Source organism: Macaca thibetana, chromosome 1 (genome assembly GCF_024542745.1).
Source record: "Macaca thibetana thibetana isolate TM-01 chromosome 1, ASM2454274v1, whole genome shotgun sequence".
Classification (NCBI taxonomy): domain Eukaryota; kingdom Metazoa; phylum Chordata; class Mammalia; order Primates; family Cercopithecidae; genus Macaca; species Macaca thibetana.
In genome coordinates, this window is record NC_065578.1 from 124,918,955 (window position 1) to 124,940,168 (window position 21,214).

General features: G+C 43.3%; 1 protein-coding gene across 3 annotated transcripts in view; it reads left to right on the plus strand.

Annotated features, from left to right (window-relative positions):
- The first annotated feature begins 3,230 nt into the window (after window positions 1-3,230).
- The window catches only part of S100A1 (S100 calcium binding protein A1), a 1,186,348-nt gene continuing 1,168,364 nt past the window's right edge, over window positions 3,231-21,214 (plus strand). Inside the window, exon 1 of one of the 3 annotated variants that reach the window (XM_050753987.1) lies at window positions 3,231-3,234. The gene's annotated coding sequence lies outside the window, so the exon portion shown is untranslated. Of the gene's footprint in view, window positions 3,235-10,024; window positions 10,030-13,367; window positions 13,373-21,214 lie in introns of those variants that run through there. The other 2 variants (XM_050753840.1, XM_050753977.1) reach the window with 2 other exon arrangements.

A 21,214-nucleotide genomic window follows, 5' to 3' on the forward strand; every position in this document is an offset into this window, starting at 1 on the left:
TGCTCAGCCCCTAAAAACTCACCGATATGAGGAACTATAAGCTTTAAAAGCTGCCACTTTAATAGATGGTATCTCAGTGCTGTGATTTAAATCCCTTCATTGACTGTGAGTAGAACTTTTTTTTTTTCAGTGTCTGTTGGCCTTTGTATTTTTTGCCTATTTTCTTTGTCTATTTTTCCTGGAGATGGAAACTTAACTACAGTCTTCCAAACTAAATTATTTTATTTTGGAAATTGCTTTTAAACACATTTTTCTTTAGGCTCTGATCATGATTTCCTTTGTTTTCTGTCATCTCTAGGCCTTACAGTCATAGTGGTCTTTTTATTTTTATTTTTTAAATTTAATTTTATTTATTATTTTTTTTTGAGACGGAGTCTTGCTTTGTCACCCAGGATGGAGTTCAGTGGTGGGATCTCGGCTCACTGCAACCTCCACCTCCCAGGTCCAATCGATTCTCCTGCCTCAGCCTTGCGAGTAGTTGGGGCTACAGGCACCCGCCACCAAGCCCAGCTAATTTTTGTATTTTTAGTAGAGATGGGGTTTAACCATGTTGTCCAGGCTGGTCTCAAACTCCTGAGCTCAAGTGATCCTCCCACCTTGGTCTCCCAAAGTGCTGGCATTACAGGTGTGAGCCACTGTGCCTGGCCAGTGGCCTTTTTATAAACTCGCTGACCTAGATGGTGGTACCACTGAGCCAGGCCCCAGCTGCCACAGTGGGCTCTGGGCAGAGGCTGGTGCTGCTTCATCTGGAGGACAAGTTGTTTCAGCTACCGGGACAGAGGATATGCTTGAGAAGGAGAAGGGTTTGGGGCTGCTGCCACCTGTCTGATGCCCTATCGTCCAACCTCTGGCCTGGAAGCTGCTCTGGCTATTGGAGGAGCTCTGGATGAAGCAGAGGGCACAGTGCCGGCTGTTGAGGCCAGCTCTCCTACTCCAGTGTGCCATCTCAGGTGAGTCCCACCATCTCTCTGGGCATTGGGTGCTCATCTGGAAAATTCAGGGGCAGTGGCTCTTTCATAGGCATGTAGTAAGGATGAAATGGAAAAGTGTCTTGTGGATGGTTATGAATTTTAACAAAAGCAAAGTTATTATTTTATTTGTAAAAATTTATGCAGTACATTTGTTACACGTACATAATGGATAGTGAGCAAGTCAGGGTACTTAGAGTATCTCTCACCTGAGTACAATACATTTTTGTTAACTATAGTCACCCTACTCTGCTATTAAATATTGAAAATATTCCTCCTATCTTATTATACGTTTGTACCCTTTAACCCATTTCTCTTCATCTTCCTCCCTATCCCTTCTCACACCCTTCCTAATTTCTGTTACCTTTCTTCTCTCTACCTCCACGTGATCAAATTTTTTAGCTCTGACATATGAATGAGAACACATGATATTTGTCTTTTTGTGCTTGGCTGTTTTGATTAAGATAATGACCTTCAGTTCCATCCACATTGCTGCAAATGACACAATTCCATTCTTTCTTATGACTGAGTAGTATTTCATTGTGTGTATATACCACGTTTTCTTCATCCATAGATCTGTAGATGGACACAGGTTGATTCCATATATTTGCTCCTGGGAATAGTGCTACAATAAACATATGACTACAGGTATCTTTTTGATTTCTTTTCCTTTGGGTAGATACTCAGTAGTAAAATTGCTGGATTTAATGGTAATTCTATTTTTAGCTCTTTGAGAAATCTCCATGCTGTTTTCCATAGTAGCTGTACTAGCTTTCATTCCCACCAGCAGTGTGTAGGGTTCCTTTTTCTCTACATCGTCACCAACACCTGTTATGTTATTTTGTCTTTTTAATAATAGCTTTTCTAATTGGAGTGAGGTGATATCTCATTGTGGTTTTGATTTGCATTTCTCTGACAGTGATGTGGACCATTTTTCATATACCTGCTGGCCATTTGTATGTCTTTTTTTTTTTTTTTTTTTTTTTTTTTTTAGGAAAGTTATTATTTAGAGCTCTGTCTGTGGTTCTGGCTCTTTAGAGGAAGTGCTGGTTGGTTTGGGGTGGGCAGGTCCAAGTTAGTCATGTTTGGGGAATGTTTGACATGTTTGGGGAGGCTATGCTAAGACCATCATATTAACTTTGACCTCCCCACCCTAATCTCACAATAGTGTACTTCTCTGCATCTCAGTTTCCTCACCCTTAAAGTAAGTATGAAAACTTCCAATGTTATTGGGCTGTGTGAAGATTAAGTGAGTTAATCTACATAAAGCATTGAGATTAGTTTTAGGCACCTTGTAAATGCTTTATATAGATTAACTTGTTTAGTTATTACATAATCCAGTGAGGTAGGTATTATGTTATCCTTACTTTACAAATGAGAAAACTGAGACCAGAGAGGTGAAGTTGCCAGCTTCAAGCTTGCACAGCTGTTAAGTGGCTGAGCTAGGCTACACATCCAGACAGTCTGTCTTGAGAGCCCACATGTCTAACCACTCAACTCTTCTGCTGCTATCCTATATTGGGGTGGGAAGCAAAGGCGGATAAGGAAGGAGTAAAGCCTGGCCTTTCCCTGCCAGAAGTTAAGATGACAGTCAGGATCATGCAGAGACTTAGGGTTCATGCTTGTCAGCCCAAACCTGTACAGTCTTATCCAGCCACACCTCTTTCAGGAAATCTTCCCAGATGAGCTCTACCCACGTGAGCAATCCTATTTTCTCCATTCTCTTTGAACTTATGAACCTAGTTTTCTGCCTGTTGCTTTGTAATGATTTGACAATTATTATTCAATTCAACGGACATTTATCAAATGCCTGGAATATAGGACTGGAATCAAGGGATATGCAGACATAGACAAACCATATTTCCTTTCTGCTGGGCATTTATAACTTTGTCAGGGACACAGACAAAAACATAAGAAAGACACAGGCATAAGAAACACAATTTGAGATCAGTATTGTAAAAGAAATGTGAACAATGTACTACAGAGGCATGGAAAAAATAACTTGTTAATTCGGACTGGGGTGGGTGGTCCTGGGAAGGCTTCTCAGATTGTGTATTTCCATCAGGGTCTTGAAGGATGGATAAGCAGTACGGTGGGGAAAACAATCAGAGGAGAGTATGAACAAAGACTCAGCCTGTAAAATATTCCCAGCAAATCTAAGGCAGCACTGTTGGTGATACTATAGCTGCTTTGTTATCATCAATAGGAATGAGAACTCTCTATCCTTAAGAATGTGTTTGCATCTCATTTAAATTATTAGTGGGGGCTCTGCATTCTGTGCTCCTGTTCTGTATTTCTCCAGGCAGACACGAGCATGCTCAGAGGTTCCTTCTCCTGCAAGGGACAAACTGCAGAGAGGGTAGCTGTGTTGTCTGGTTACAGTGCTTAGCAGCAGTTCTTGTCTCCTTGGTCTGGCAAGAGCAATCCCTCTAGGCTGAAATGAGAGCAAAGCTGGCATCCTGCCGGTGGCTGATTCTACTCAGGAGTGAGGCAGGAGACAGTGCCTAAACTTTTTAGTAGTGAACCTACCAAAGATGTTCCAGCACCTGGGTCTGGAGAAAGCATCCAGTTGCATTGCTTTGGATCATTCTGAGGTCTTGGGTTTGGCTTCATTTAATAGATACTGTGTCAGCTTGTAGTGAAGGTGAGGAATCAAAATACTAGATCACCTCTGAATAAGCAGGAAACGTTTTCTAGAAAATACTTTTCCATTTTTCCATTTATCCACCCATCAAATATCTGTCTAGCCCCTTCTCAGTGTCAGGTAGTGAGCCTAGTGCTGGGGACCAACCCAAAGATAAAAAAGATGCAGTTCTTTCCCTGAAACTGAATTGTCAAGTGACATATAGTCACAAAATTACAACCTGAGTACTTTAACCAAAAGGTACAGGGAAGGGGCACCCAGCACAGAATTAGGATTAGAAAGTTGACAATTCTTGAACTGAGTCTCAGTGGAGAAAAAGGAGGCAGCAGAAGAAGTAGTTCAGACAGAAGGTGCGGTGAAAGACAAGAGCAGAGGATTCTCAGGAACACTTTTGATGGGGGTGGATACAGAGGAGTGGGGGAGAGAGAGATAGTGTGTATTTGGGGAGAGGTGGAGGTTGCTAAGCTATGTGGCTGGAGAATGTGGGCAGAGTTAGGTCAGGAAGGTTCTTTTGGGCCTTACAACAGTGTTTGGACACTACCCTTAGGGCACCAAAGGGTTTTGAGCATACAAATGAAATGACTTGTTTAGCTTTGCATTTTATGAAGGACACTGCCTGCAGTGAGGGCAATGCAGTGGTGAAGGGGCAGGAACAAATGCAGGGAGAACAGTTAGGAGTCTGTTGCCATTATTCAGGAAACAGAGGATAGAGACTTGGCCTGGACAGGGGAGTTTGACTAGGGATGGGGAGAGATTTGAGAGGTTTTTAAGGGGGTAGAATTGATAAGACATGGCTATGAAGTGGATGTGGGTGTTGTGGAGCAGAGAGGGATCAACAATTACTTTTAATGGTCTGACTTTGGCCACCACTGGGCCCCTGGTGACGCTCTTCACTGAGACAGAAATCAGAGAAGGAACTGGTTGAATCAGGGCTGGTGGCAGAGAGATGAGGTCAGTTTTGGTCATGTTGAGTTAACTGGAGATAGGGCATTGGACTGACTGAGAATGCCAGGTCCTAAGTTAAGGATTTGGAAATCTTCAGTACAGAAGTCCTAGTTAAAAAGTTGAGAGTATTGGGTTTGAGTGAAGTGTATAAAGCAGATCAAGAACATTTTAAAGAGGACTGGAGAAAAACAGGGAAAGAATTGTGTCAAGGAGAGAGCACAAATATGGCCAGAATCAAAGAGACACAGTAAGATGAAGACTGAAAGTTGCTTGGCATTGACCATATAAAAGCACGGACAGTACCAGAGACAGTGGACCTGAGATGGAGCAGGGACCCCTTTTAGGATCCTGTGGGACCCTCCAAGCATGGAAATAAAGAAAAATCTTGAGTTCCTTCAAGGGAAATTCCAGGCACCTCGCTAGCTCTGAGAAATAAATGGGCAACTTCATAAGCAAGAAGGTGATAGTAACCTAAAACAATAGCCAAGGAAGTTAGAGTCACAGGATGTTACATTTCCTACAGAAACCAAAGATATCATCTTAACATATGTCCCTGAGTTATTTTCTAGAAACCTAGATCCCCACCTACAGGATCCACTGGCACATGGACCTCAGATAAGGGGTTGCTGAGGACTGAGCTCAGACCATCCTTCTTTGTCCTAAAGTTTTTCTTTCAGGGGCCTAGAGGAAGTCACGCCCATGGACCAGAGCTAGCATGTTTTTCTGCTGTCCCAAACATTTTAAACAAATCTTCTTTCCCTTAACCAATTGCAAATCAGAAAATCTTTGAATCTGCCTATGACCCGTAAGGCCCCTTCACCTCCCTGCTACTCCCACCCGGCTTCAAGTTACCACACCTTTTTAGGTGAAAACAATGTATAACTTCCATGTACTGATTTACAGTTTTGTCTGTAACTTCTGCTTTCCTGAAAATTTCCCCTGCCTTCAAAGACCCTTGATTGCAAGCATCAGAGAGTTCAGGTCTTAAGCATGAGCTACCCACTTCTCCTTGCTTGGCACCCTGCAATAAGTGCCTCACTTTACCCCTGTCTGCACTCCTGATGTCAGTGTTTGGCTTTGCTGTGTTGGGCAGGTGGACCCCAAATTTGCTTCAGTAACAGACCTGGAAGTGCAGGAGAAAGAGAGTCAGAATGCGTAGTCTAACAAGCGAGTGGGAGGTGATGAAGAAAGAGAGAGCAAAGAGAACTTTTCAATAAATTTGGCTAAGATGGTAAGGCCAAAGAGAGAGGATGATGAAAGGAGAGGTAAGTTGGACGAATTACTTTAAAATGGGAAAGGCATGATCATGCTTGTATGTTGAGGGAAAGGAGTCAGTAGAGAAAGGTAAACATCAGCCTGTATCCCCGGATGCAATAGGATCCCAGCAGGTCCTCTGGGCCACAGGGTTCACAGGGAACTCCAGGCCCTGTCGGCAAAGCTGCCTTCTGGGCTAAAAAGTCACCACCATGCTAAGTCCTCGGCGGCCGCCCAGGCCTCAGCTTCTTTCACCCTCCACCAAAGGCTGTCTCAAGTCTTTTTTCTACAAAGGAAGCCCCAGCTGGTAGAAGAGCGGACTTCAGATCAGCTCAAATCTCCCCTCATCTCCAAGGCTTCGGCCTGTGTTTAGCAACGGGGAGGCTTTCTTGGCGCTCTGCTGTCAGCAGCCATGGAAGAAAAAGCAGTTGTGGAGTGTGGCAGCTGTAAGGGTAGCTGGGGTAGAAGCCTCGAGTCGCTCGGTTCCTATCCCGGCAGAGGGCGGAGTTACTCCAGCAAGATATGGGTCAGGCTGCCACCTAGTGTTCAAGTCAACGTGTAGCAGGAAGGCCTCGCATGCCACTAACTGAGCAGGATATAGGTGACAGAGGGATAACCGAAAGCCTGCAAAGAAGCCAGAATTCAGAGAGAAGGGCACAGTCCTGAACCAGAGAGAGAATGTGTTTCAGGTGGTGAAGACAGACAGCGAAGCTACGGATCAGTCGGTGGCAGAGACCAACAAAACAACCTGCGCACAGGGCTACAGTTACGAGGCATTTTTACCTGTATTGTCTCTCGTGCCATCCCTTGGGTTAATTATTATGGTTTTCCCTGTTTTACAGATGTGTCTTCTCCCTGGAAAGTTCAAAAAACTTGTTCAAGTCAGTAGCCTGTTAGATGGCAGAGCTGGGATTTGAAAAGAGGTCTTCATACTTTGGGAGGTGGGGGTGGGGTGGGAGCACTGAGTTTCACATCAGGAATAACAGGAACAGCTGAAGGCAGAGTAGCCATGACGAGTGGGGCTCTGGGCAGAGCTAAACGATAGGGACCTATGCCCAGTGGACCTTAAGGTACAGGATTAGGCCGGGAGCTAAGAAATAACCACCACTGCCCAGATGTGTGCAGTGCCTGCTGGGCCTCGAGCAGGGTTTGCCAGTGAGACAAGCTCTAGAAAGTCCTGCACAGGAGCCAGGACAGGCACCAGCACCAGATCTTAGGGGGTCTGGGGAGGAAAGTCCACAAGGATGACTGCCAAGATGGCCGGTGACAGGCCCAGTGGCCTGCTGACCAGTGGCTGAAACGGAGAAGGGAAACCAGAGAAATGCACCAGTGAGGGCTCCTGAGAGCAGGAAAGACCAGGGGAATCCAGCCCTGGCATCTCCTGGTAGGAGTACAGAGAGGCAGGAGGAGAGAAAATCCAGTCAGCTCTTTTGTGGAGAGACGCTGGCTTGGAAGGGAGACCAAGGAGCGTCTGGGGATGCTGCCAGTGGGGAATGGGTGGCTAGAATTGACTTCTGTTCAGAGCCCCCGCTGAGAAACAGCAAATGTGCTTTCTTTTCACCTCCCCGGACTGTGTCAGTAAAGGTATGGGGGCAGCACCTGGGGGCCAGGCAAAGGATCTCTGCACAGAAGGGTGCTGGGTCCCGAGTCCACATGGCAGCCAAGACAGTTGGTCTTCAAATGGTTTAGGCTAAGGACTCTGTGCTTGGTACAGTTTTCTACCTCAGCCCCTTCCTGGTGGCTCTCTTTTGTTTTGCTTTTCTTTTGGTTTTCCAAATAAAGTTTCCTTTGAAAAAAATCACCCCACTCCTGTTTTTTTTTGTTTTGTTTTGTTTTGTTTTTTCTGAACACGAAGGCAGAATCATTTGTTCTCATGCAGAGCAAGATAACTAACCAGACAGAACATCCCGAAGGGCCCAGGCTTAGAGTTTGAGTTGGACAAGGGGTGAGCTGGGGCAGGGAGAGAAAGCAACTAAAGTAGGCTGGCCACATGGGGCCTGTGCTGGTGGCAATGTCACTCCCTTGGCCCTCAGAGACCTCTGCAGTCCCACACCCTCTTCCCGCTCAGTGCACTGGTGACCCTTTGTTTTCCCCGCGTACTCAGGACCTCCTTGCTTTTCCACTCAGATTGCCTTAAAATTTTTCTTAAAAAAAAAAATCTGGCTGTACTAGTAAGAGAAGCTCAGCATGGGAAAGTTAGGAAAGAATATAATGAAGATAACATCAATCACACAGCTTTCTGAATTAATTAAAAATAAACAACCTAATCTCATCTTTGATGACTAGTAGGTTCCTCCCACTTCCCTTCCCAGCCACTAAAGGGTCACTGGTGCTAGGGTGCCTCCCATAAAGTGGGGACTCAGCCCATGCTTGCTGGGTGGCATATTGTTGACTGGTACTCTGTGAGCTCCAAGTTTCCTGTAAACATTAGAAAATGCAGCATGGGTTTTGGGTGGCAGCTACTCTGGGGCATACTGGCTGGGGAGCTGGCTGAATTCCACAGGCTGGTTTCTCTTAAGTTAACTGGTGGCTTCCTGCCATGACAACAAGCTCAGCCCTGTGGGAAGTGGGTTTGGATGGTGCTTCTGGATCACCTCAGCGTGAGTCAATCCTGGGAGGGGTTGGTCTGTCAGCAGTCAGATATTGAGTACCTACTGTGTGCCAGGCACTGGGGATGTAAAGATGGAGGTCCCTGGAGACAGGCTCCACAAACTAACTGGAATTTAATCTGGAGTTAGATACAAAACACTGGGAGGGCAAAGGGGAGGTGTCTGGGAGTGGATCAGCCTCCAGGAAGGCTTCATAGAAGAGGTGACCTGAGAGGTGGGCCTTGAAAGGTGAGTATGGTATAGTAGTAGGTTGTGGGGCTTCAGGGGTAGGTGAGATGAGAAGAATCTATTCTAGGAAAAATGAATAAATACAGCGATCTGGAGTTATGATGGTTTAAAGTGTGTCCTGGAAACAATCAGCAGGACCTTCTGTGGCTCACATTTTCAAATCTGTGCCACACTGTGCAAGAGAGTGGCTGCTGTCCCAGAGACCCCGTGTAAGCTGCCAACTACCCCTGAGCTGTGGTGGACCCTTTCCTTGCTCCTTCATGTGTCTCTTGGGCTTATCTAGCAGGGGACAGGCATGTCTGTGTCTGCTGTCCAGGCCCAGTTCCAATGCCCTTTCCCTGAAGCCTTTGGGATTCTCTCTAGGCAGATGTGGGTGCTTTCATCTCACCCTGTCCTTGTTGCATTTATGGCCCTGTCCACACTGATGATAACTGTTTTCTTCACTAGGTCTACGTGTTCCTCACAGGCAGGAAATGTACTTGGTTTGTTCTAGCATCTAGATTCTCAGCATCTGGTACTGGACCTCATGTAGAGCACGCAATTAAGTGTTTGTTAATTCTTAAATTTGCTCTAGGGACACATCCCCATCTCTCTGCAGATGCAGGCTCAGTTTTCCCATCTACACCCATTTTAGGGATGAAAGGAGGACTCTAAACAGTGATGGTCTGATGCGAGATAAGAACGTCCAGGGTAGATTGTCCTCATCAACCCCAATTAAAACTTGATTGAGAAGGTCACAATCCAGTCTTTTGTAATGACAGCCCATTATTTAATTGACTGAAGCAGGTTTTATCTGGCAACTTGACAAGTACATACTGCACGGCCTCTCCCACTCCACCTACAGGGCTAACATGTGACAGATTTAGGTGGTAAATGCTTGAAATGCCTTGAAGATTTTGCTCCAGCCAGCAACCTTGCTGTGACAAGGGCGGGTCCTGATGACAAATAGTGGCCTGATTACTGGACCCATTGTTCCCAAAATGGGCCTTAGGAGGCTGCCCAGTGGCTGAAATAGCTGCTGAACTGCCCACCATGGACTGGGAGATGAGAAGCACGTCTCCTGGGTTCATGTCCTGTTACATCATTGACCCCATTTAGTAACCTTGACCTTGGCTTTTCAGATGAGTAGCCAATTGAAGATGAGAAACATCAAAAAAAATCTCTAATTCTTATAAGGGAATTTTGTGGTGACGACCTTCCAAGGAAGGGTGGTTGGATGGATAAACAGAGGGATGTGATTTGTGGATGGGCAGGCAGTGAAACATCAAATAATGGACATATGGATGGTAGAATAAATGCATGAATAGATGGAAAGCCAACCTGTGCTGGCTTGTGTCCTAGAGACATAAAGTGTGCCCTCTGAGGACAGTGTGGTTGGGGGCTGCTGGGGGCTTCTACTGCAGTAGTGCCTTTGTTTCTAATTTCTGAGTGCAGTTTCTGAGGATTTGCTATGTGTAGTTGAAAAGCTATGTGCAAAGCATAACTCTTCCATATATTTTTCAGAAAACAGCAATGAAGTTAATGCAACTGATGCCTCCTCGAAGTCTTGCTACCTGCCAAGACTTTCAAACATGAAAATATCTTTATTTTTTCCTTTCAAAATTGATGGGTAGGCCATATGGGAGAGAGGGAAATACCGACAAAGAGGGCACCTCAAGAAAAGTACTCCTATAAACAAAAGGTGACAAACAATGAAACAACACACAAACAGTTGGACAGATAGAGAGCAAAGGAGCACCACAAGCCCATGGTTCTAGAGCAACTATTGACTTTGGTGTGTGGCTGTGCTCATGCATATGGAACTTACACAGCTGCAATCAGCATCTGCAGACCTACACCCAGTAACCTACTTTCTCTACCTAATATGATATAATGAACATTTTTCTATGTTGCTACATAGTCTTTTTAATTACTTTAAATGACTGTATAATATTCCATTCATTATACCAATGTTGAATATTTAGGTTGCTTGTAGTTTTTCCTTTGCTCATTTTTATGAATCAACAAATGTAAAGTATTTCACCCACTGCCTTCAAAATATATATACTTGGTCGGCACTTTATTTCCTTCCCATTCTGCCCCTTTATATAAATAAAATATATGAAAAATTCATATATGAGCTTTTCTTTAGGGTTAATGTATTAAGATAAATATTGAGTTCAAGATTTAAATAATTGTATGGCTTTTCACACATACTGATGTCATGTTACTTCTATTAATAACAATGATGATAATATAAGTAGCGCACATTTACATATATTATCTCATAAAGTTCTTCCAGCATCTCTAAGAAGTAGCTAGTACCTCATTTTAGATGAGAAATCAGGGGCCCACAAGTCTGCATAATTTGTCCAGGGTTTATATGTATTGTGTCTCTTCCTTATTTACGGGGTCTGGCACAGTGTGGGGTATATAGAATCACTGCAATAAACATTTGCTGAATGAAGTCTGTAAGCAGGGGTTCCATGCTTCAAATCCAATCCAGATTTGTTTCACTTCAAAACATGTGCTTTTCCCCTTAAACCTTGCCAACTGACTATTGACATTCATTTGGTGGGCGTAGAGATGCAAGTGTTGCCACACCTTTTAATTAAGGACTCAGACCTACTGGTGCATCCACTCAGGCTCAGGGCAAACAAAGGGGAGCTAGGGTGCTGTGGGTGGGAGTTGAGGACCTAAGATATAGTCACCCTAGAATTGTACCTGCTTGACTTTTTCCATAATCCACCCATGTGGAGCTACTATGTAATTCTAAGACCAATGGCCTAAGAGAGTGGTCCTAAGTGCTTAGTGACCACATTCAATTCAGAGGTTTTGCTGTTGTTTTGTAGCTTTGTGATCAGATGCCCTGATTATGCATTTACAGAAACACCGTCCTCATTGGAATAAGTCTCTAACAGCCAACTCTGTGAGCTGAGGAGGCACAGTAGCCTCCTGGACTGAGATGCCTTCAGCGATGTCCTTCCTATTTTCAGAGGATAATGAAAGGTGACCCGCCATCCCATAGAGCACCAGCCTTAAGGATCTTGAGTAGTCATTTCCTAAGGTCATGTCTTCCTGGCATTAGGCAGAAACCTGTGTCCCATTTCTGTCACATAGGATGTATGAGTTGAGTGTCAGAATGGTTCTTCAGAGGCTCTTTAAAGAATAAAGTCTATCCTGATGCTGCCTGGCCAGGCAGAGGCTGTAGAGGTCAATGGTAGGACTGGCCTCAGGGATGCAAAAGAGACCTAAAGTGGTTAGGGCTTCCTGTGTGCTGGGAATTGAAGAGGTACTAACCTCTGAACATCTTTAGAGGACACTGTGGGGAAATAGCAGAGATTGGAGAGGGAAAACTCAGGAGGTGATCATATTTAGGAGGTACTAGGAAAAGGAGTCACTTGAAGGAAGCAGGAACCAGAGATGGTCACAGAGCTATGAGATCCATGTCTCTCACAGCCAGGCCTCCCAGGCAATTCCACTCCCATGTACTGAGCACTTCCTATGTATACCTGCTCCACTCAGCCCTGGGAATACAGTCATGAATAAGAAATGCACCTGTTCACAAGAAAATTCCACACTCTACCTGGGAGACAGAAGCACAAAACAAAAACAACAAAAAACGCAGCGTGACAGATATTCTGTTAATGATATAACAAAGGAAGAGAGGAGATGTCAGACTCTGTGAACACTTCAAAGATAAAATAATGTTTGAACCTCATCTTGAAGCATGGATGAGGGATCAACTGGGATAGGAAGGTTGGCAAAGCATATTGGTCAGAGGGAAAAGCAAAGTCCCAGAAGCTTACAAGGACATGGAATAATCCAGCCTTGTGGGGAAGGAGGTGGTTTCCAATGGAGGGAATGTCAAAAGTGGCAAAGGCTTCTACGAGGCCAAGCAGGAAGAAATCAGAGTCAATAGTGACTGCAACCTCAATTGTGTGTATATGTGTGTGTGTGTGTACCTCTGTGTGTGTTTGCTGGTGCATGGCTAAGAGTGTGTGTGTATGTGTGACTATGAGTGTGTCTCTGTGTATACTGAAGATGTAAGTAGAGGCTCCTCTATTTATTCCTTCAAAAGGATATTCATTAAGCATCTATCACACACATGCTAGGCATTGGGAGAAGGGAGGTGAATTAGAAAGACACAGACCCCTACACTGACAGAACTCACACTCTAATGGGGAAGGCAGGCAAGGCACTAATAAAGTAACCCCAGCATGATGAGTGTGAAGAAGGAAACAGACATGATGATGTGATACAGCATAATCATGGAGGCAGGGTACACCTTCAGGTAGCCAGGCTGGAAGGCCTACCCCAAAAGGAGGCGTTTGAGCAGAGCCCTGAGGATGAGAAAGGGGATTCTAGGCAGAGGGAACATTTAGAGCGAACAGGAACAACTTGGTGCACCTGAAAAGGACAAAAGAGGCTGCCAGTAGTGCTTGAGTGTACCCAGCCAGGACCAAAGAGCCAGGACATGACTTCTGGTGAGTCTGAATCTTATTCTAAGAGCAAAGAAAAGCTGTTGAAGAATTTTAAGCAGGGAAAAGATACTCCCAGATTTTTAAACAAGTCCTCTGGATGCTACATGGAGCTTGAACAGGAAGGGCCAAGAGTAGGAGCTGAGGAACCACCTAGCGGGGCTACTGCCATGGCCCAGGCGGAGGGGATGGTGGAGGCAGAGAGAAGTTGGGCAGTTTCGAAATAGATTTGGCAATGGAGTGAAGAGGACTGGAGAGGGGGGGAAATGAGTGGGGGAAAAAGAAGAAGCAGGGGTGATGTCTGGGTTTGGGGCTTGATCCAAACAAGCATAGAATCTTCTTAAGAAGTTTGTGTCCTGGGTTCTGGACATCTCTCCGGAGTGGGCTCTGCTCCTATGGCACGGCTGTGGTGAGGCAATCGTAGGGGACCTAATGTGGTTAGGGCTTTCTTTTGGTTCTGCAAGATCAAAGAGATGACTTTGCTCAGGGCTCCTCTGAGAACTGCCAGAAGTTTGCAAAGCTGGCTCCTGCCTGAGTAGTTAGCTCACGCTCCTAGTGCCAGGGATAAATGGAGACTACTTTGATTTATTCAACCTGTATTTATTAAGCAGTTGCTGTGTGCCCAACCCTGTTCTAGGTTCTGGGAATACGGTCACGAACAAAACATACAAAAAAACCTACCCTCACATAGCTATATAGTTGAGTGGTCTAACAATAGGTACAATAAGAAATATACCATGTCAAAGAGATAAAAGAGCTATGAGAAAAGGTGGGGAGGAGGGGTAGGGACTGCTGAAGGTAGGTGGAGGGGTGGGGGCTGAGAATGGAAAGATGGGAGGTATGTCAGACTGCAGTGTTCAGGGACTACTTCACAGAGTGGCCTTTCTGGGGCTACTGTGCCTAAAGGGGCATCGGCCACTGCCTGCAGTCAGGTTCGACACATCATATTTGCTTTCTTCTTAGTGCTTACCACACTCTGTGATAAGCGTGTTTATTTATTTGTTTGCTAGTTTATTACTATTTCAAATAATTCAGATGAATTTTGGTATGATTCTAATAGGTGTAAGTTTGGGGAGAAGATGAAAATGGTGATTGGGTTGGGATTGTGAAACCCTAGTGTTAAATCAAGTTTAGCCTGAAACTGTCTTCTTACATATTGTACGTTCAGCCTAAAGGTTTCCTGTACGTCGTGAACTATAACCTAAATGGAGTTTTACACAGACCATAGCCTACTCTTGACTCAATCACTGAGTTTTGGCCAGTCGAAGGTGGCCAACTAGTCACACTGTGTTCAAATACTGCAAAGACCAAGCTGCAACCAATTCAGCTATTTCTGTATCTCATTTCCATTATCTGTACATCACTTTCCTTTTTCTGTTCATAAATCTTCTTCCCTCACGTGGCTGTGCTGGAGTCTCTGAGCCTACTGTGGCTTAGGAGTCTCCCCGATTCGCAAATTGTTCTTTGCTCAATTACACTCCTTTAAATTTAATTCAGTTGATTTTTTTTTTCTTTTAACACCATCAACGACCTAAGGAGCAGAGCTCAAATTTGGAAGATGCTAGACCTGGATATTGGGCTCCCATCTTGAACCTAGTCCTGGGTTCAAGTTGCAGAGGCTCTTCTGGTTGGGGTAGAAGGGAAGTATCCTGATGGAAGGGGGATTTGGAGAAACAATTTAGATTGGAGACCCTGAGGACTGGGTGAGCTGGGTGGACTTCTCTCCCTTCTTGGTCTGGGCAGGACACAGGAAGGCAGGGTTTCAAAATAGGGTTGCTGTTGAGTTAGAGCCTGGCTTGTTCCTGATCCAGTGCTAAGAACCTAAGAGTTCAAAGAGGAGGGACCCCTGCGCCTGCCCTGACCTTAATCCTGTCATCCCATCTCTAGCAAGTTGCGACAGACTTTCCCATAAGAACCTCAGCTAGGGAGGAGTACCCTTAATCAGCAACCGAAACTCTGTGCGGGTGTTAATTATGTGCATGCAGCTGACAGGTGATTATATCTTTCCCTCATGAAAGATGAGGAGAGTTCAACCCCTTTCTGTTCCCTGGGTCCTCTCCGCCTTCTACAGGAGGCTGAGGGTTGGGATGGGGCCCAGCTCTGTGGAGGATGAATGGAAGACCTGGTACGCAGAGCCCTGTGCAGTTCAGAGAGCCCTGCTCTGCCATTAAGGGCGTAGAGGAAATGGCCCAATGTCAGACTCATGGGAAGAAGGAGGCAGGGGATGACCCTCTCAGAGCCCTGGACTCTGGAAGGTGGTCTCAGCAGGAAGGAAAGAGTCCTTCTTGCTAATGGTGCCACTGCGCCATCCCGCTTATCTTGTTCTGAGCATTTTAAACATCATTTTCCTCTTACACACATGATAGACAAATACACACATACATATTGCTTATCACAGGCTTTGGGGGTGGTGACTTAGAAGAAGAGATGTAATAGAAGAGCGTAAGATTGGGATGGGGGAGGTTAAAGTTACCATTCTTATTAATTGACCCTTGGTTATGTGATTCTGACCAAGTCAGTTAGACTGTATTGAAATGTCCACATCTGGGAAAAGAGTATTTTTTTAAAAATCATGTTTTATTATGAATACTTACATTTGTTGTGAAGAACTGCTATGATACTCATGGCAGTTATATGTAAACTCAAAAGTGCTATCCAAACATAAGGTCTAGAACTATCATTAAACTGTAGTACCCTTACTGGAATGGACTTTTATAGAAACAGAACTGGGCAGGTGTAACAGGTTCTAGACATTAAAATTTTTTGTTTTGAATCAGCAACTTCTGGGTGGGCCAGAAAACTACAAGAACTCTTCCAGGTTAGTCTGTGATTTTGAAGCGCAAAAAGCAGGCGGAGGCATTTCTCAGGATGGTCAGTGCAACGCTCATGGAGGCCTGCATGGAGCCCCCATACATGACCGTGTACGTCAGGGCATGACCTCTGGCTCAAATGCCAGCTCCACCACTTGTTAGCTGTTTGACCTTAGGCAAGTTTCTTCGTATCTTTAGATCTCAGTTTCTTCACCTGAAAAATAGGGGTAATTATTTTTCTCTTTCAATTTGGGTGTTGGAATGGGGAATTACATGAAAGCATTATATAAAGTGCTTTGCCTGGTGGTTGCACATGGGACTCACAGGGAATTCTTGAACTTGATTTTCAGGTTCTGCTTTCTCAAAGCCTTTTTTCCATAACCCTTCCCCCACTGGGAAAGATTCCGCCTCTTTCTACCCCTGGAGTCTCCCCCAGAGCAGAAACAGAAGGGCCTAGCTGGCACATAAGAGGGGAAGACCGAGGAATTAAGACTGTGGGGAGTGGACGGGCCCTTAGATATCAGCTAGTCTCATCCTGTATTTCACAAATGAGGGACCATGCAAAGCACTTTACATAATTCTTTTATTTAATGCCCAGAAAGGCAGATGCCCAAACAAGGGATCAGGACAAGTCAGAGGGAAAGCCTAGAAAAGGACCTGGGTTACCCAGCAGTCCACGCCGCCTGGGTCTTTCATATTTTATAATTTATCTTCAAGGGATTCCACCTCCGTGGCCATCGGAGAGCCCCAAAGCCCCTGGCCCGGGTAGTTTGACACCCGGGAGGGCGGGCCCAGTGGGTGAGGCAGTGTTTTCCAAGATCCACTGGCGCCCCCTGCTGGCCACGGGCTAAAGGCGCCGCCTTGAAATGGGCTCAGGTCCTCTCCGGAGAGGGGTGTGCCCTGAGCTGCTGGGTACCCTGGGGTAGTCACTGTGATATGTTTTTGATGTTCATTATTCCAGTTTGCTGTACCATTTACAAAGAGATTTAAATAATAATAAACAGTGTTTTTAAATTTACTCACGTAATTACCATTTCAAGTGCTCTTCATCCCTTGGTATAGCTCCAGATTTCCATCTGATATCATTTTCCTTCTGCCTAAAAGGCTTCCTGTAAGATTTCTTGTAGTTCAAGGTTGTTGATGATGAATTCTGTCAGCATTTGAATGTCTTAAGAAGTCTTTTTTTTCTTCATTTTGAAAGATATTTTCCCTGGGTACAAAGTTCTAGGTTGACAGTTATTTCAGTAATTTAAAAATATTGGTCTGCCATCTTCTGACTTGGGTCATTTCTGACAAGAAGCCTGCTATTACTCTACTCTTTCTTTCTCTGTATGTAAGGTGTTTTTTTCTCCCTCTGGTTTCTTTTAAGATTTCTTTTTAATCAATGGCTTTCAGCAATTTAATTATGATGTGCCTTGGTTTCAATTTTTAAATATATTTATTGTGCTTAGGGATCATTGAGATTCTTAGATGTATAGTTTTCCTATTTTAAAAAATCAAATTTGGGAATTTGGGGTGATTATTTCTTCAAATTGCTTTTCTCCCATTCCCACTCCATCCTCTCCTTTAGGCACTCCAATTACATGTATATCAGGCTGCACGAAGATGTCTATGTTTGCTTAACTTATTCTTTGGTTTTCATTTCCTCTCCTTCATTTTAGATGGTTTCTATTGCTATGTGTTTGACACACTAATCATCACTTCTGCAGTGTTTGAAATGCTGTTAATACCATTCAGTTATTTTTCTCTTCAGACATTTTAGTTTTCATTTCAAGAAGTTTGATTTTTTTTTTTTTTTCTTTCTCTCTCATGTCCCTATTTAATCTTTTCTGCTAGTGTTTTGGACATATGAAACACAATTATTTAACTTTTAGAACATCCTCATTTAGAACCCTATATAGGGTCTTTCTTTGTTTTTCAGGCTGGTCTTGAACTCCTAACTTCAAGCAATTCTCCTGTCTTGACCTCCCAAAGTGCTGGAATTATAGGCATGAGCCACCACACCTGACCCTCATCTACTATTTCTGTCATCTGTCATCATTGGTCAATTCCGGGTCAATATCAGTTGATTTATTTTTCTCTTTACCTTTTTATTTTTTAACTTTTATTTTAATTTAAGGGGTACATGTGTAGGTTTGTTTAATAGATAAATGGTGTGTTGTGGGGGTTTGGTGTACATATTATTTTGTCACCAAGATAATAAGCATAGTATTTGATGGTTTTTCAATCCTCACCCTCCTCCTACCCTCTTCCATTAAGTAGGCCCTGGTGTCTGTTGTTCCCTTCTTTGTGTCCATGTGTACTCAATGTTTAGCTCTCACTTATAAATGAGAATATGTGGTGTTTAGTTTCCTGTTGTTCCTGCATTAGTTTGCTTAGGATAATGGCCCCCAATTCCATCCATGTTGCTGCAAAGGACATGATCTTGTTCTTTTCTATGGCTGAGAAGTATTCCATGGTGTATATGCACCACATTTTCTTTATCCAGTTGGCTGTTGATGGGCATTTAGGTGGATTCCATGTCTTTACTATTGTGAATAGTGCTGCGATGAACATATGTGTGCATGTGTCTTTATGGTAGAATAATTTATGTTCCTTTGGGCATCTACATCTATAAGTGTTCCCTTTTCTCCACAGCCTTGCCATCATCTGTTAACTTTTTGACTTTTTAATAATGGCCATTCTAACTGGTGTGAGATGGTATCTCATTGTGGTTTTGATTTGCATTTATCTAATGACTAGTGATGATGAGTATTTTTTTCATATGCTTTTTGGCCATGTATATGTCTTCTTTTGAAAATTGTCTGTTCACGTCCTTTGCCCATTTTTTAATGGGGTTGTTTTTTGCTTGTTAATTTCTTTATAGATTCTGGATATTAGACTTTGTCAAATGCATAGTTTGCAAATATTTTCTCCCATTATGTTGGTTGTCTATTTACTCTGTTGATAGTTTATTTTGCCATGCAGAAGCTCTTTAGTTTAATTAGGTTCCACTTACCAATTTTTGTTTTGGTTGCAATTGCTTTTGGTGTCTTTGTCATAAAGTCTTTGCCAGGACCTATGTCCAGAATAGTATTTTCTAGGGTTTTCTTTAAGGGTGTTTATAGTTTTAGGTTTTACATTGATGTCTTTAATTCATCTTGAGTTCATTTTTATATATGGTGTAAGGAAGGGGTCTAGTTTCCATCTTCTGTATATGGCTAGCCAGTTATCCCAGCACTATTTATTGAAGATAAATGGTTCACGATCAGATAGTTGTAGCTGTGAAGCTTTATTTCTGGGCTCTCTGTTTTGTTCCATTGGTCTATGTGTCTATTTTTACCTGTACCATGTTGTTTTGGTTACTGTAGCCTTATAGTACAGTTTGAAGTCAGACAATATGATTCCTCCAGGTGTGTTCTTTCTGCCTAGGATTGTTTTGGCTATTTGGGCTTTTTTTGTTTTATATGAATTTTAGAATTTTTTTCTAATTCTGTGAAGAATGACCCTTGGAGATAGGAATAGCATTGAATCTGTAAATTGCTTTGGGCAGTATGGCTATTTTAACAATATTGATTCTTCCTATTCATGAGCATGAAATGTTTTTCCATTTGTTTGTGTCATGTCTGATTTCTTTCAGCAGTGTTTCATAACTCTCATTGTAGAGGTCTTTCACCTCTCTGTTTAGCTGTATTTGTAGGTGTTTTTTTTTGTGTGTGTGCGTGTGTGTGTGTGTGGCTATTGCAAATGAGATTTGTGTTCTTGATTTGGCATTCAGCTTGGACATTATTGGTGTATAGAAATGCTACTGATTTTTGTGCACTGATTTTGTGTCGAGAAGCTTTGCTGAAGTTGTTTATCACATCTAGCTTTTGGGCTGAGACTACGGGATTTTCTAGGTATAAAATTATATCACCTGCAGAGATAGTCTGACCTCCTCTCTTCCTATTTGGATGCCTTTTATTTCTTTCTCTGGCGTGCTTGCTCTGGTTAGGACTTCCTCTCTTTATTATGTATTATATTTTCCTTCTTTGCATGCCTGGTAATTTTTTATGGATACCACACATTGTGAATTTTACCTTTTGAATGGCTGGATATATTTTTGTTTCTATAAACAAGAAACAAAATTAAGTTACTTGGAAGCAGTTTGGTCCTTCAAATTTTGCTTTATAAGATATGTTGGGTGCCACCAGAGTAGTGTTTAGCTTAGGACCAATTTTACTACACCACTGAGGCAAAACCTTTCTGAATACTCTACCCACTACCCAATAAATTATGAAGCTTTCTACTCTAGCTGTTAGGAACAAGGATTCTTTCTAACTCGGGGTGATCCTGGGATTATTCGCTTTCATTCCTGCAGGGAGGTCCATCCTCTGCCTCAGGTAGTTTCCTCACATACAGGTGCTGATCATAACTCAGCTAAGGATCTGAGGGGAGGCTGCTCCTGATTGTCAGGGCTCCCCCGCCACCTTCTCTCTCTAGCCCTTTCCTTGCTAGGCAGTAGTCTACCTTGCAAACTCTAGCTGCCTTGTTCTTTCAGGATCCAGTTCTATTTATTCAATCCTGAGAGTCCACTGGACTCTGCCAGGTTCCCCGCTGAGCCACAGCCTGGGAACCCTCTGCCAGAAGGAGGCCAGGACAGTCCTAGGGCTCAGCTCATTTTGTCTCATTTTGCAAACATCACGGTCCTGCATCACTTCAGATTCATGGTCTTAAAAACTGTTGTTCTTTTTATATAGTCATTCCTTGGTATTCATGAAGGGTTTGTTCCAAGACGCTTGAAGATACCAAAATCCAGAGATGCTCTAATCCCTCATGTAAAATGGCATAGTATTTGTATATAACCTATGCACATCCTCCTGTAGACATGAAAACATCTCTAGATTACTTATAATACCCAATATAATGTAAATGCTATGTAAATAGTTGTTATACTGTATTTTTAAATTGTATTTTTATTGTATTTTTTTTCAAATATTTTTGATCCATGGTTGGTTGAATCCATGGATGTAGAAGTCGAGTATAAGGAAGGCCAACTATAGCTTGTCAGATTATGTAGTTGTTTCAGGTTACAGGATAAAGCCATCCCTGTAACTCCATTCTCATTGGAAGAGGAAATTTCCACTTTATATTTTTGCTAGCATAATACCATTTTCCTGGTATTTTTCAGAATCATAATCTAACATTGTAATTCTAATGTATTTAAAGTTATACATCAGTTTAAAATTTCATATTGGCTGAACATGCAATCTCCCCAGTAAGACAGGCATTTGCCTTTATCTCTGGTGAGGCTGGCCATTGTCTTTTGTGTTTAGCA